A 14,367-nucleotide genomic window follows, 5' to 3' on the forward strand; every position below is an offset into this window, starting at 1 on the left:
CTTGATTGCTGTGAAGATTCTACTGATGCAGGGAGTGCAGGGAGGATTGTGAAGGGGTGGTTGACGGATTGGGCGGGTTGAAAACTTCTTTTCTACTTTATGGCAAAGGGGAAGATTTAGATAACACCCTGGTCCTCTTCTATCTCTTTAATCTTCTGGAACACCTGATGGCTAATGTTGAATTCTTTTCAAATTCCTGGAATTAATTCCTCCGTAGTTGGTGCTCGCTGCATCAGTCTCATAGCCTCCTCTCCTTAGGTCTGCCTTCCTCTCCAATCTTCAGTATGATTCTTTGGAAAAACCTGGGCCTCTGACCAATCTTGGGACTGTGTTCATGAAGAGTTGTCAGGAAATGTAGAGGAGAGTTGACCTAAAAGCCGAGCTGCGGAGATGGTTTTATGGTAAATGATATTTCACTAATAAACTGCAAAATAACAAGCGACGGGGAGTCATAAAACAAGAGAGTAAAGATATTTAACATGGCAAGGTAACAAGGTAACTGAAGATAGGAGCTCTGGTTGAGGCTGTCTGGTTCAGAAAGTTCAAAGTAAATTTATCATCAAAATGCATATATGTCACCATAAACAACCCTGAGATTCATTTTCTTGCGGGCATACATAATAAGTCCAAGAGAAAGTAGAGGTGCTGCCATCCTTTCTTTGTAATGACACTTACATGCTGGACCCAGGACAGATCCTCTGAAATGATAGCAGTGGAATTTAAAGTTGTTGACCCGCTCTACCTTTGATTCCCTAATGTGAACTGATTTACGGACTTCTGGTTTCCTTCTTGTGAAGTTAATAACCAGCTCCTTGGTCTTGCTGACTTTGAGTGAAAGGTTTGATGGGTGAACTGGGATGAGAGCTGGGTTTAAACAGGTTGCAGGTGATGAGTTGGGAAATGACTGACAGGTGACTGCAGTTAGCTGGGTGGAGACTGGGAGACGCCTGCCTGTGCAGGCCTGACAGGATCCATCCCTCTCCTATGGCCAGCACCCAATGGCCCATGTTGATTTAAATGGATCCAGTGGAATTCCCTATAACCAATGGATCTGAGATGACACTCGATGTCACCCAAGGCCTCTTCTCTGGGCTGAACCCTGCCCAGTCGACCAGGCACAGCACACCCCATCCATGACGGTGTGAATCAATCAACTGGAGGAAAGTGCACACTGGACCACCTTCCTTGGCTCTGGAGGTGCAGGGACAGGTGGGTTGAGTGTCCGTGGATAATGGGTTTGAGGCAGGACATGGGGAAGGTAGATGTCATCCTGAGGGATGGTGGACGCTGGAAACAGTAAGTGACGGGACTGATGTGATGTGAAGTGACCAATGAACTGGAGAGAAAGCTTGCGGGAGTTGTTGCACAGGGGAAGATCTCTGGTGGACAGCTATACATAGTCCCCTAATCTGGCTGAGTGCTGACGGGCGTTAGTCCTTGCGGCAGTAGGCATGGTTGGTAGTGAGGATGGTCTTCCATGTCATCTTCCAAACATTCCAGTATTGGTGAACCAGAACTCTGGCAGGCAGGACCTCCACCATTGCCTTCTCCGCGGGGAACAATGGGGGTTGGTAGCCATGAGGCTCCTCAAAGGGTGACGCACCCAGGGCAGAGGAGGTGTGTAGATTGTGGGACAGTTTAGCCCAAAGCAGATAGTTCATGAGGAAGAGTTAGAGGTGGAAAAGCATTGCATAAGCTACTTCACTTGCTGATTGGCTCTTTCTGACTGACTGTTGATAGCCAGAGGATAAATTCACTGAGGTATGGAGGAGGGAGCAGAAGGCTCGCTAAAAGTGGGAGACGAATTGTGGGCCCTGGTCTGACCAGATGTCCAGGAGGAAACCATGGAGGCAAACAACAAGTTCAAGAACCAGGTCCACCGTATCAGCGGTTGAGGGAAGTTTGAGGAGTACAATGTAGTGGACCACTTTGGAGAATCCATATACCAATGTTGTAATCACCGTCGCCCCATCAGAAGGTAAAAAGCTCATGATGAAATCCATGGCGATGTGTGACCACAGGTGTTGGGGAACCAGAGTGCTGATGGTTAGAGGAATTGGACTGGGCACATTGAGGGGAGGCAGTGACTAACTGACATACATCTGTCAACAGACCCAGCATCACAGAAAATCCAGAGTCTGTTGTGCGCCTGGAGAAGGGTAAGGAGTGGGCCCACTGGAGTGCGTCAGAGTCCACCACTGTTGGAATATACAAGCAGTTGCCAGGTGTGTCCGTTGGAGCAGGCTTGAGCTGTAAGGTCCGGTGGATCTGGTTCTCAAGATCCAAGATGATTGGGGTGAGAGCTGTGAGGTTGGAATGATAGGCTGACAGTTGATTTCCATTTCAGTCTGGTCAAATTATCATGATAAGGCAACCACCTGAATGTTCTTAGAGTCGGATTGGTAGGAGGTGGTAAAGTTGAATTGTTTGATGAAGATGGGCCAGCGAGCCTGATGTGGGTTGAGTTGGCAGGTCTGTTATAAGGATATGAGATTCTGGTGGTCAGTTCAGATCAGGAAGGGCTCAGAATTTCCCATCAGCCAGTCTCCATCCCTCCAATGCTCATTTAAAGGCGAGTTGCTCCCTGTCTCCTACTCCATAACAGTGCTGTGTGGATTTGAACTTGAGCAAGAAGGCAGTACAAGGGCATGTCTCCTCATCCAGTCCTCGCGGAGAAAGGGTGACCCCATGCCCACCTCAGATGCGTCCACCTCTACCACAATAGGTCCACAGGGGTTCGGATGGCGGAGAATGGGAATGGTGGTGAAGTGTCTCAAGCTCCTCAAAAGTGTGGTCCACAGTAGCACACCGGGTTATCCATCACATAAGTTATTTGGTAAGGGAAATGAGAGGAGAAGCTATTTGGCTGTATTTCCTGAAGAACTGGTAGTAGAAGTTGGGGAAGCCCTATAGTTGTTTAAGAGTGTGCAGTCAGTGCTATTCAATGATGGCATACACTTTCTCTGGGTCCATCATAATGCCTTAGAAACGATGTAACCCGGGACGGACATGATGAGGGTGTGGAAAGGGCATTTCTTTAACTTGCTGTACAGTTGGTTTTTGAGGAGATGCTGAGAACTGAACAGATGTGACAGACATGGTCTTGGGGGTCCTTGGAGAAAATGAAGCTTGAAAAATGGCTGGACTGTTAGAAAGTCCAAAATGCATCAGCAAGTATTTGTAGTGGCCAGTGGGCATGATGAACATTGTATTCCTCTTATCTCCATGGCAGATGCATGTCAGATCATATGTGCTTTGGAGATCCAGTGTTCCAGTTTGGTGAAGATCTGGGCACACAGAGTATTTTGAATGCATTATCCATTAAGGGGAGTGGGTATTGGTTCTTAATGGTGATCTTTTTGAGTCCACAGTAGTTAATGCAGGGATGAAGACCCCTATCATTCTTCTTGACAACAAAGAACCCTACTCCGGCTGGAGACTAGGATGGTTGAATGAAGGTGTGCTATAGCACTTTGGCGATGTAGTCATTCATAGCTTGGATCTCAGGAGGGGAGAGGGAGAACAGGTAATCTCAGGGACGGGTGGTTCCTGGGAGGAGGTCAATCACGCAGCTGTATGGTCACTGAGGTGGCAGGGTGCTGGCGTCCCTTTTACTCAAGGCGGTGGCTAAAACATGGTATTCCTGTGGGAATTTGGTGATGTTGAGAGTTTCCTCCAACTCCATGGATTTACAGGTCGAATTCAGCTGAAGTTTCAGGCAGGTGCCCAACTCAGCAGTGAACTGGATGACCAGGTAAAGTGAGTTTCGTGAGTGGAGAGGCAGGTGAGGGGAGTGTTGGGTAAGTCGATAAGGAGAGATTGGATGGTGCTGTTTGACGCTTATGTGCACAGTCTGATCATTGCAGACCCCAAAGGATGTTTGTCAAAGGCTGTAATGTAGAAGGTGTAAGAGAGTAACTTGGTAGGGAATCCAAACTGCACACACGTAGTCTGGTCCAGAAAGTTGCTTGTTTCACCAGGATCCACCAGAGCCTCCTGACTTATGTAGAGTTGATGTGGTGTGGAGGAGAACAGAGAGAGTGAGTCGGGCTATGGTACTGGGATGAGAGGCTGGGGGAGCACTACCAGATAGAAGGCCCCTCATCTCTACCTGATGGTGCTGTTTTTCCAGACGCAGTGGTCATTTGATGCAAGGGTGATTGGCAGCTCTACAGTAAGTGCGCAAGTTGTTCCTCCACCAACGCTCACTCTCTTGGTGGGGGGGAGGTTTCTGGGATCTCTCCCTAACTGCCTCGGTTCTAGAGGCATTGCTGATGAGGGTCTTGTGGCCTGAAATGGTTCTGGGATTCTGCTTGTTGACCAGGGATGGTCATTCCATAAGATGCTTGTCAATTGGGAGGACCTGAGTGATGATGATTTCAAGGTCGTTGGGCATCTCCTGGGTACAGAGCTCATATTTCAAGCACTCCAAGAGATCATGATGTTAACGGACCAGCAGTACTTCGGCATTCCAGCCACACTCCGTGGCAAGTGTCCTGAATTCCACGGTGCAATGCAGATCCAAGCATATGCTTTGACACATGTGAAGTATCCAATCCGTTGGCCCCCTTCAGTTTCCAGGATGGTCAAAAAGCCCAGCGTATCTCAGCAGTGAATTCCACATACTTACTACAAATGGTGATTTTATTGTCAGTTGAAGTTAGAACTCACCAGTCAGGAGAGGAATGACAAAGGCCATCTTGGTTCAGTCCATAGAATATAGAGATGGTTGGAACTCAAATTTTAAGACCTACCGGGAAAGGAACTTGCAGCATCAAATGGGGATCCATTGAAGCTCTTGGCCACTGAATCCAGGGCTCCTAAGAAATAGATTGCCTGGCGCAGGGTTGCTATATCGAGGCAGCCAGTTGTCTGAGAGTGCCAAGTAGATAGACATTGGTTTCCTGGTGCTTAGGGATCATGTATTACTGTTAATGGACAGCTTCCTTTAGGCATGCGTACTCTGCTGGTCAGTTATTGGTCATCTTCTCCTGTCAGGAAGTGTAGGGCATCACAGACAGTTTAGTCGTAAACAATATTTTACTAATAAACTGCAAAATAAAAATCCTTGCAGGGATACATAACAAGAGAGAACAGGTACTTAGCATGACAAGGCATCAAGGTAGCTGAAGGCTAAGAGTAACTAGTTGAGGCTGGCTGGTTTGATGGGTGAACAAAGGACTGTGGGTGAGAGCTACGTTTAAATAGGCTGCAAGTGATGAGTTGGAAATGAGCAGCAGTTGTCTCCTGGTGAAGATGTCTCCTGTTAGAAATGAATGGCAGATGTCCCCAGTGGAGACCTGTGCAGGCCTGTCAAGATATGCAAGTGGATATACTCCATTAGTAGTTTGAGAAGATTTGGTAGGACACCAAAGAATCTCTCAAATTTCTACAGATATACCAAGAAAAGTATTCTGACTGGTTGCATCGTCAGCTGGTATTGAGGCTCCAATGCACAAGATTGAAAAATGCCTGAGTCATGTAGACACAGACAGCTTCATCACAGGCATCCACTGAGGACGTCTTCAAATGGTGATGCCTTAAGAAGGCAGCGTCCATCATACGGGACCCTTGCCATCCAGGCAATGCCCTCTTCACATTACTACCATCAGGGAGGAGGTATAGGAGCCTAAAAACCCACACTCAATGACTTAGAAACAGCTTCTTCCCATCCACCATCATATTTCTGAAGGGTCATTGAAGCCAGTAGCAGACCTCAGTATCTTGCTCTCTTTTGCCATTATGCGTTTATTTATTATATATTTCTTACCATAAGTTATTGTAACTGTTGATGTATTGCACTGTACTGCTGCCACAAAACAACAAATTACGTAACATATGAGAGTGATAATAAACCTGATTCTGATTCTTTTAGCGGCCTAACATCTCAAATTATCCAAAGGTTTGTTGGATCAAACTTCTCTCAAGCAGTTTGCGGTGCTTCACGATGACATAGCTTTTGCACAAATAGAAGTTGCTCGTGCTGTTGTCGTAGTTGTGGTTACTGGCATGCCTGTTACATGTTAAATCAATTTCATCACTGCCAATTCACTGAGATGACCTGACTCTATTTGTGAACTTTGCTATTCAGAGACAATCAACAGACCTTGTCAGTTTAATGGATGATGTGTGCTTCCAGAATATATTAACTACAAGGTCACTTGGCTATATCACCATTAAGTACAAAGGTTTGAGCAGCTGCAGAAGACTGAACATCTTTGACACGAGACTCAGCCTGAAAATAATATGGGCTGTGATCTTCTGGTGAAATTGAAGAATCTCTTGTGATGACAAAATGTCAAGGCATACAAGAAAGCACTTCTATTTGTGGCCAATCTTTTACAGGTTTTTTGAAACAGTCCATTCAAAATGACTGGTGCCGAGTATTTTAACAATATATGCGAGAGCTATTCTGTAATGGCGTTACTTTATCAAACCTTTCCAGATTGCCTGAGACCTTAAAGTGGGCTGGGAAATGTCTAATGAGGTGAGGAAAAGTCATCAGCCTTAGAATAAGGTACAATTTGGATTTAAACTTACCTACTGGACAAAATGCAGTCTCTGTGATCAACTTGATTGCTTGCTTTGCTGCACCTATTAACTGACAGCCCGCAGGTAAGATGAAATGCCAGGGTTTAAAGTGATGACAGAAAAAAAGATCCTTGGAATAAGCTGAATCCACAAGAATAAATGAGTTGAAATATCAAGTGGCTTTAACAACACAGGCAGTAAAATAAAAAGGTAATGTTATTTTTATGGGAGGGTACAATTTCAAGATTTGATCAGGTAGAATTTTTTTATCATTTTTATTTATTTATTCACAAAAGGTAGGCATTACTGACAAGGCCAACCTTTACTGCCCATTGTCAAAATCCTCCCAGGTCATATTAGTGGATTTGGAGGCAGCAGAATAAAATTCATGAACTGGATAGGACCTTAAACCACAGTCTGTTGGTTTCATGATCACATAGATTTTCTTTTAAAGGTCTACATATTTAAAAAAAAGAATCTGCCAAATCTCTTGAATTTAGATTCCCCACCAGAGATTAAACTGAAATATCTCTAAGTCAATAGTCTAGTTCTAATCCAGTGATTTTTCTTACTACCTGGTAAAATAGCAGTGCGTTCAATTGCAGCGGCTTCTACGGGGTCCTTTTTAATCATACTTTTTAAGATTGCAGCACCCTGCTGGACATTCAAAACTTACAGTACTGTAGGTCTATCCCATGAGCGAGTTGCCTGATGGTGGAGAAACTGAAGGAGTTGGACTTGATGCAGATCGTGCTGCTGCCCGCACTAGAGAGATGTCGGAGGAGTCGGTACATGAAGGTAGTGGTGCAGTCAAGTAACAAGTGATCACCTTAGTAGCTTTTCCAGTGACTCCAAGACCCTGCTGGGCATTGTTAATGTGGAATGCTGTAAACCCGATTTGTTGATTTATTGGTGAATGACAGGCTGGCAGGGCTGGAGCTGCAAGGCCTCGAACATAGAAAGAACTAGGCCTCAAGTAAAGTGCCACCTGTTTACAGTTGCCCTGGGGAGAGGTGTCAGAGTCGATGTGCTCCACCGGATCGATGTGGCATGGCTTCCAACCTGCAGTGGGTGCTGCCCCCAGTGTTCACACGATAGAAGACATGCTGTATGGTGTTCGACTGCAGACTGTTGCAGCTTACATGGACTTAGGGACTTGGACTATATTTTTTTGTGTGACTCTATTTTAGCGATCTGTTATATGTGCTTGCTATCTTATATGTGCTTTCTATCTTATATTTGTTTGTTATCTTAGCTGTGCTATATGTTCCTTGTACTGTGTGAGTGTCGGTACTGTGTTTTGCACCTTGGCACCGGTATAATGCCGTTTCGCTTGGCTGTATTCATAGGTATTCATGTACGATTGAATGACAATTAAACATGAACTTAATTAAATCTAACTTATTTTGTTATATTCATTGGCAATCATTGCTCTTGTTCCTCTTTGAGCATTTACTGTTGCCAATTATCAATGGGATAACCTGAACGAGCTAACAGTCTGAAGTTCTGAAGAGGTCATTATTTTATGACTATTCTGACCAGAAATGAATCCATGCTCTAGAATTTTCATCAGTTCTTGGCAGCTTTCGGGGTAAAGATACTTCTACATTTTGAAATCAAAACATTTGAGATCCTTTCCAACCTTCCTCTGGCTAATCCGGGTGAAGTAATGTAACTCATTCCTGGTAAAGTTTGTTCCTGGTAAAATCTGCCAATAAAGTTCCAGATACTAACTTTGGTATCCCCTTGGGTTTTGTGGGGTTTTTTTGGACATTGGTAGGAAAGGGGAGGAGGTCCTGAAAACAGACTACAGGAAGTTGAGAAGCAGGACCTCAAAGGTAATAATCTCGGGACTACTGCCTGTGCTATGTGACTGTGAGTATAGGAATAGAGTGAGGCAGAGGATAAATGTGTGGCTGAGGGATTAGAGCAGAGAGCAGGGGTTCAGATTTCTGGATCATTGGGACCTCTTTTGGGGCAGGTGTGAACTGTACAAAAGAGACAGGATGCACTTGAATCCCAGGGGGACCAATATCCTGGCAGCGAGGTTTGCTAAGGTTATTGGGGAGAGTTCAAACTAGAATTGCTGGTGGGTGGGAACCAAACTGAAGAGATGGAGGTAGAAGCAGTTGGCTCACAAGTAAAGAAAGCTTGCAGACAATGCAGGAGGGACGATAAGCAGGTGATAGAGAAGGGATGCACTCAGACCGATGGTTTGAGATGTGTATATTTTGATGCAAAGAGTATGATGAACGAAGCGGATGAACTTAGAGCGTGAATCAGTACTTGGAGTTATGATGTTGTGGCTATGACAGAGACTTGGATGATAGGGGCAGGAATAGCTACTTAGAGTGCCAGGCCTTAGATGTTTCAGAAAGGACAGGGAGAGAGGCAAAAGAGGTGGGGGCGTGACACTGCTGATCAGAGATAGTGTCATGGCTGCAGAAAAGGAGGAAGTCATGGAGGGATAGTCTACAGAGTCTCTGTGGGTGGAAGTTAGGAACAAGAAGGGGTCAATAACTCCACTGGGTGTTATTTTATAGACCATTCAATAGTAATAGTAATAGTAATAGTAATAGTAATAATAATAGTAATAACAAGAGCAGATGGGGAGACAGATTCTGGAAAGATGCAATAATAACAGGGTTATCATGGTGGGAGATTTTAATTTCCCCAATATTGATTGGCATCTCCCTAGTGCAAGAGGTTTAGATGGGGTGGAGATTGTTAGGTATGTTCAGGAAGGTTTCTTGACACAATATGTAGATAGGCCTACCGAGGAGAGGCTGTACTTGATCTGTTGTTGGGAAATGAACCTGGTCAGGTGTTGGGTCTCTCAGTCGGAGAGCATTTTGGAGATAATGATCACAACTCTATCTCCTTTACCATAACATTGGAGAGGGATAGGAACAGACAAGTTAGGAAAGCGTTTAATTGGAGTAAGGGGAAATATGAAGCTATCAGGCAGGAACTTGGAAGCATAAATTGGGAACAAATGTTCTCAGGGAAATGTAGGGCAGAAAAGTGGTAAATGTTCAAAAGATATTTCTGTGGCATTCTTCATAGGTGCGGTCCAATGAGACGGAAAGCGTGGTAGTGTACAAAAATGATGTTCTAAAAAGGCTGTTGAAAATCTAGCCAAGATGAAAAGAACAGCTTATGAATGGTTCAGAAAAAACTAAGTAATAATAAATATCTAGAAGATTATAAGGTGAGCAGGAAGGAGCTTAAGAATGAAATTAGGAGAGCCAAAAGGGGCCATGAGAGGGCCTTGGTGAGCAGGATTAAGGAAGACCCCAAGGCATTCTACAAGTACGTGAAGAGCAGGAGGTTAAGACATGAGAGAATAGGACCAATCAAGTGTGGCAGTGGAAAAGTGTGTATGGAACTGGAGGAGTTAGCAGAGGTACTTAATAAATACTTTGCTTCAGTATTCACTACAGAAAAGGATCTTGGTGATTATAGGGATGACTTACAGAAAAGCTTGAGCATATAGATATTAAGAAAGAGGATGTGCTGGTGTTTTGGAAAGCATCAAGTTGGATAAATCACCAGGACTGGACAAAATGTACCCTAAGCTACTGTGGGAGGTGAGGGAGGAGATTGCTGAGCCTCTAACAATCACCTTTGTATTATCAATGGGGACGGGAGAGGTTCCGGAGGATTGAAGGATTGCGGATGTTGTTTCATTATTCAAGAAAGGGAGTAGAGATAGCACAGGAAATTATAGATCAGAGACTCTTAATTCAGTGGTTGATAAGTTGATGGAGAAGATCCTGAGAGGCAGGATTTATGAACCTTTGGAGAGGCATAATGTGATTAGGAATAGACAGTATGGCCTTGTCAAAGGCAGGTCATGCCTTACAAACCTGATTGAATTTTTTGAGGATGTGACTAAACAAATTGATGAAGGTAGAGCAGTAGATGATGAGTATATGGATTTCAGCAAGGTATTTGATAAGGTACCCCATGCAAGGTTTATTGAGAAAGTAAGGAGGCATGGGATCCAAGGGAACTTTGGTTTATGGATCCAGAATTGGCTTGCTCACAGAATGCAAAGAGTTGTTGTAGACAGATCATATTCTGCATGGAGGTCGATGACCAGTGGTGTGCCTCAGCGATCTGTTCTGGGACCCCATCTCTTTATGATATTTATAAATGACCTGGATGAGGGAGTGGAAGGATGGGTTAAAAATTTGCTGATGACACAAAGGTTGGGGGTGTTGTGATAGTGTGGAGGGCTGTCAGAGGTTACAGCGGGACATTGATAGAATGCAGAACTTGGCTGAGAAGTGGCAGATGGAGTTCAACCCAGATAAGTGTGAGGTGGTTCATTTTGGTAGGTCATATGGTGGCAGAATATGGTATTAATGGTAAGACTCTTGGCAGTGTGGAGGATCAGAGGGATCTTGGGGTCCAAGTCCATAGGACACTCAAAGCTGCTGCGCAGGTTGTCTGTGTGGCTAAGAAGGCATACGGTACATTGGCTGTCATCAACCGTGAGATTGAGTTTAAGAGCTGAGAGGTAATGTTGCAGCTCTTTAGGACCCTGGTCAGACCCCACTTGGAGTACTGTGCTCAGTTCTGTTCGCCTCACTGCAGGAAGGATTTGGAAACCATAGAAATGGTGCAGAGATTTACAAGGATGTTGCCTGGATTGGGGAGCATGCCTAATGAGAATAGATTGAGTGAACTCACCTTTTCTCCTTGGAGCGACGGAAGATAAGAGGTGACCTTATAGAGGTGTACAAGATAATGAGAGGCATTGATCATATGTGTATAGTCAGAGGCTTTTTCCCAGGGCTGAAATGGCTAACTTGAGAGGGAATAGTTTTAAGGTGCTTGGAAGTAGGTATACAGGGGATGTCAGGGGTAATTTTTTTTTACGCTGTGAGTGGTGAGTTCATGGACTGGGCTGCCGGCAAAGAGTGGCTATGGACAGATCATATTCTGCATGGAGGTCGGTGACCAGTGGTGTGCCTCAGCGATCTGTTCTGGGACCCCATCTCTGTCCTATATCCTATACGATAGGATATTTTAAGAGACTCCTGGATAGGTACATGGAGCTTAGAAAAATTGAGGGCTATGGGTAACCCTAGGTAATTTCTAAGGTAAATACTTTCAGCACAGCATTGTGGGCTGAAGGGCCTGTACTGTACTGTAGGTTTTCTATGTTTTTAAATGAAGCCCCCAAACTTGATCCCAAAATAGCAGCTGCAGGAAAAAATTTCCGTATTTGTAATCAGTTATTGGCTTATTATTGACATATGTACCACAATACAGTGAAAAGCTTTCATTTTGTATGCCATCTGAACAGATCATTCCACATAAAAGTACATCAAGGTGGGACAGAAGAAGAAAAAAATCATATTGCAGAATATAGGGTTACACTTACAGAGAAAGTGCAGTGTAAGTAGACAAATAAAGTATAATGGCCATGATGAGGTAGATTGCGAGATCCTTATTGCACTCGAGATCCACTTAGAATTATAATAGTGGGTTATTACTGTCCTTATGTCTGCTGGTAGGAGTTCTGAAACTTTTGTATCTTCTTCAATGGGAGAGGAGGGAAGAGAGAATGATCAGGATGGATGGGATCTTCAATTAGGTTAGCTGCTTTCCGGAGGCAGTGGGAAATTTAGCTAGAGGCTATGGATAGGAGGCTGGTTTCTGTGATGTGCTTCACTGTGTCTAGATCTCGCTGCAGTTTCTTACGGTCTTTGGCAGAGCAGCTGCAAATCCAAGCCGTAAAGCTGACTGAACTTCTAATCTGGAGGCAGCTTTTTTTCCAGACTTGGAACTATTGTTTTCCAGGTACAATGCGATCGGACAGTTCACAGCTATTATAATACAATCTTTAGCCAGAGGTAGAGCAAGTTCTCGTCACTTTTATAGAACTGGAAGTGTCTTGGCAGAAATTTAAATCCAGTTATATAAAAAAAAAATGGTACTTGGAATGAGTTACATTAATTTGCATTGACTACCAGGAGACCTTATGAAGCTAACAGTATTACATTTTCATTTTCAAAACCTCCAGGTTAAAATTTATTGAGCATTTTGTAAATAATTCTTTATTGTTATGATTCTGCAATTGTTCCCAACCCTGATGAACTGAGTGAATTTAGAGGATAGACTGATATCGCCAGGGGCATGCCTGAGACTGATGACAGCAGTCTAGATGTAGAATAAAGAGGAACTGTGGGGTAGTCTAATTACACTGAGATTGGATCAGGTACTTCAAATGCAATTTTCTTTAATTTCTTTGCTCTTGATTTGCTGTGTTCTGCTCCTGAGCACACTGGTATTGCCAGGCATGGCTCTACAGAATCTGGCAGCACCTGCTCCCAGGACCCTTTTCTCCTTTCAGGTTTTTTTCAGTCTTCTAATATTTTATCCAAACAATACCTCCCTTCACTAACAACTACTAAATCTGCAATGCTCCTCCTTCCCCCATGTCTGTAACATAGATTTTTATATCTCCCAGATGCTCTCTCCAGGAAACCTAAGTACTAATTCAGTGCAGCATTAAAAGGCTGCTGAGGTGGTATTTATTGGCTGAAGTGTTTAAGCATTTCTCAGGTGACAGGTTCTGTTGGTTCATAAATTCATAGAGCCATACAGCACAGTAGTAGGCCTTTCTGCCCGTCAAATCCAAACCAGCATCAAGTACCCAACCAAACTCTATGACATGTGCAATCTGCCAACAAGCAATCAGCTGGAGGAACTCATCTGGCCAAGGAGCATCTATGTCAGGTGTTACATACCTTAAGGAGACCTTGTGAATTTTTTTGTGAGAATGATGTAATGGTCTCCTGGAGGTCACCTAATGTAATTTTCCCGCCGTTGTGAGGTCACATAATGACATGTTCACCACGAGTATATAAGGGAAGACCTCAGATGATGCGGTTAGTTTTTAGTTTTCAGTTTTCCAGCTAGAACGTTCATCTGGGTCTCCGTTTCTGAAGCGTATTTGTTTTTATGACGCAGTTTCATTTTTAAAATAGAGTGCTGGATTGGCAATTTTTGCTAGGTGTGTTGATCTACCTTTTTCCAGCAGTATTGGACAGTGAAGACTTTATCAAAGTACAGAATATGAAGGATTAAGAGAAGACGGGAATGTTCGGCAGTTTAATAAAGGATAGACCTTGTTGAGTCTTCGTTGAAGAAGTAGCCACCTGCATCGAGATAACTCCTGCCAAAAGAGTAAGGTAGTTCATGCAGGATTTGCACTCTAGAAATTCAGGTCAGTTGTCTTAAGCCGTTTATTTCCTTCATCGTGAACCCTTCGGATAGAACCAGCAGGAAAGTCGCATCTATGAAGAAATCCTTCTCCAGAGAAATCTCTCCCAGTTGAACGTATAAATCTGTTGGACTTTCGAATTTACCATTTTAAGAACTGTGTTTGACTTTACCGCTTTAAGAACTGTTTTCACATTTAACGCTTTAAGAACCAGTGCCAAGTGACGGTTTGTTGAATGTCCGCATAGCAGTAACTTCCGGTTAAGGTTTTCGTTTGTTTTTATTGTTTATCCATATTTAATAAATGCTTGGTTGTTTTTATATAACCTGTCTTGATTGATATTCATTGTTGCCGGTTACGTAACACAGGAAAGAAATTAGAGCAACAGAGTCACAGACCCTAACACTAACCTCCTTACCACGTGGACGGAGTTTGGTTCATCTCAAAGAAGAATTATTCTAAACGGATAATGAGGCAACCGTGGCTGACGAGGCAAGTCAAAGACAACATAACAGCAGAAAAGAGGGCGTGTGATATAGCAAAATTCAGTGGGAGGCTAGAGGATTTGGAAGTCTTTAAAAACCAACAGAAGACAA

The sequence above is a fragment of the Mobula hypostoma genome, chromosome 5, assembly GCF_963921235.1.
Source record: "Mobula hypostoma chromosome 5, sMobHyp1.1, whole genome shotgun sequence".
Taxonomy (NCBI): Eukaryota; Metazoa; Chordata; class Chondrichthyes; order Myliobatiformes; family Myliobatidae; genus Mobula; species Mobula hypostoma.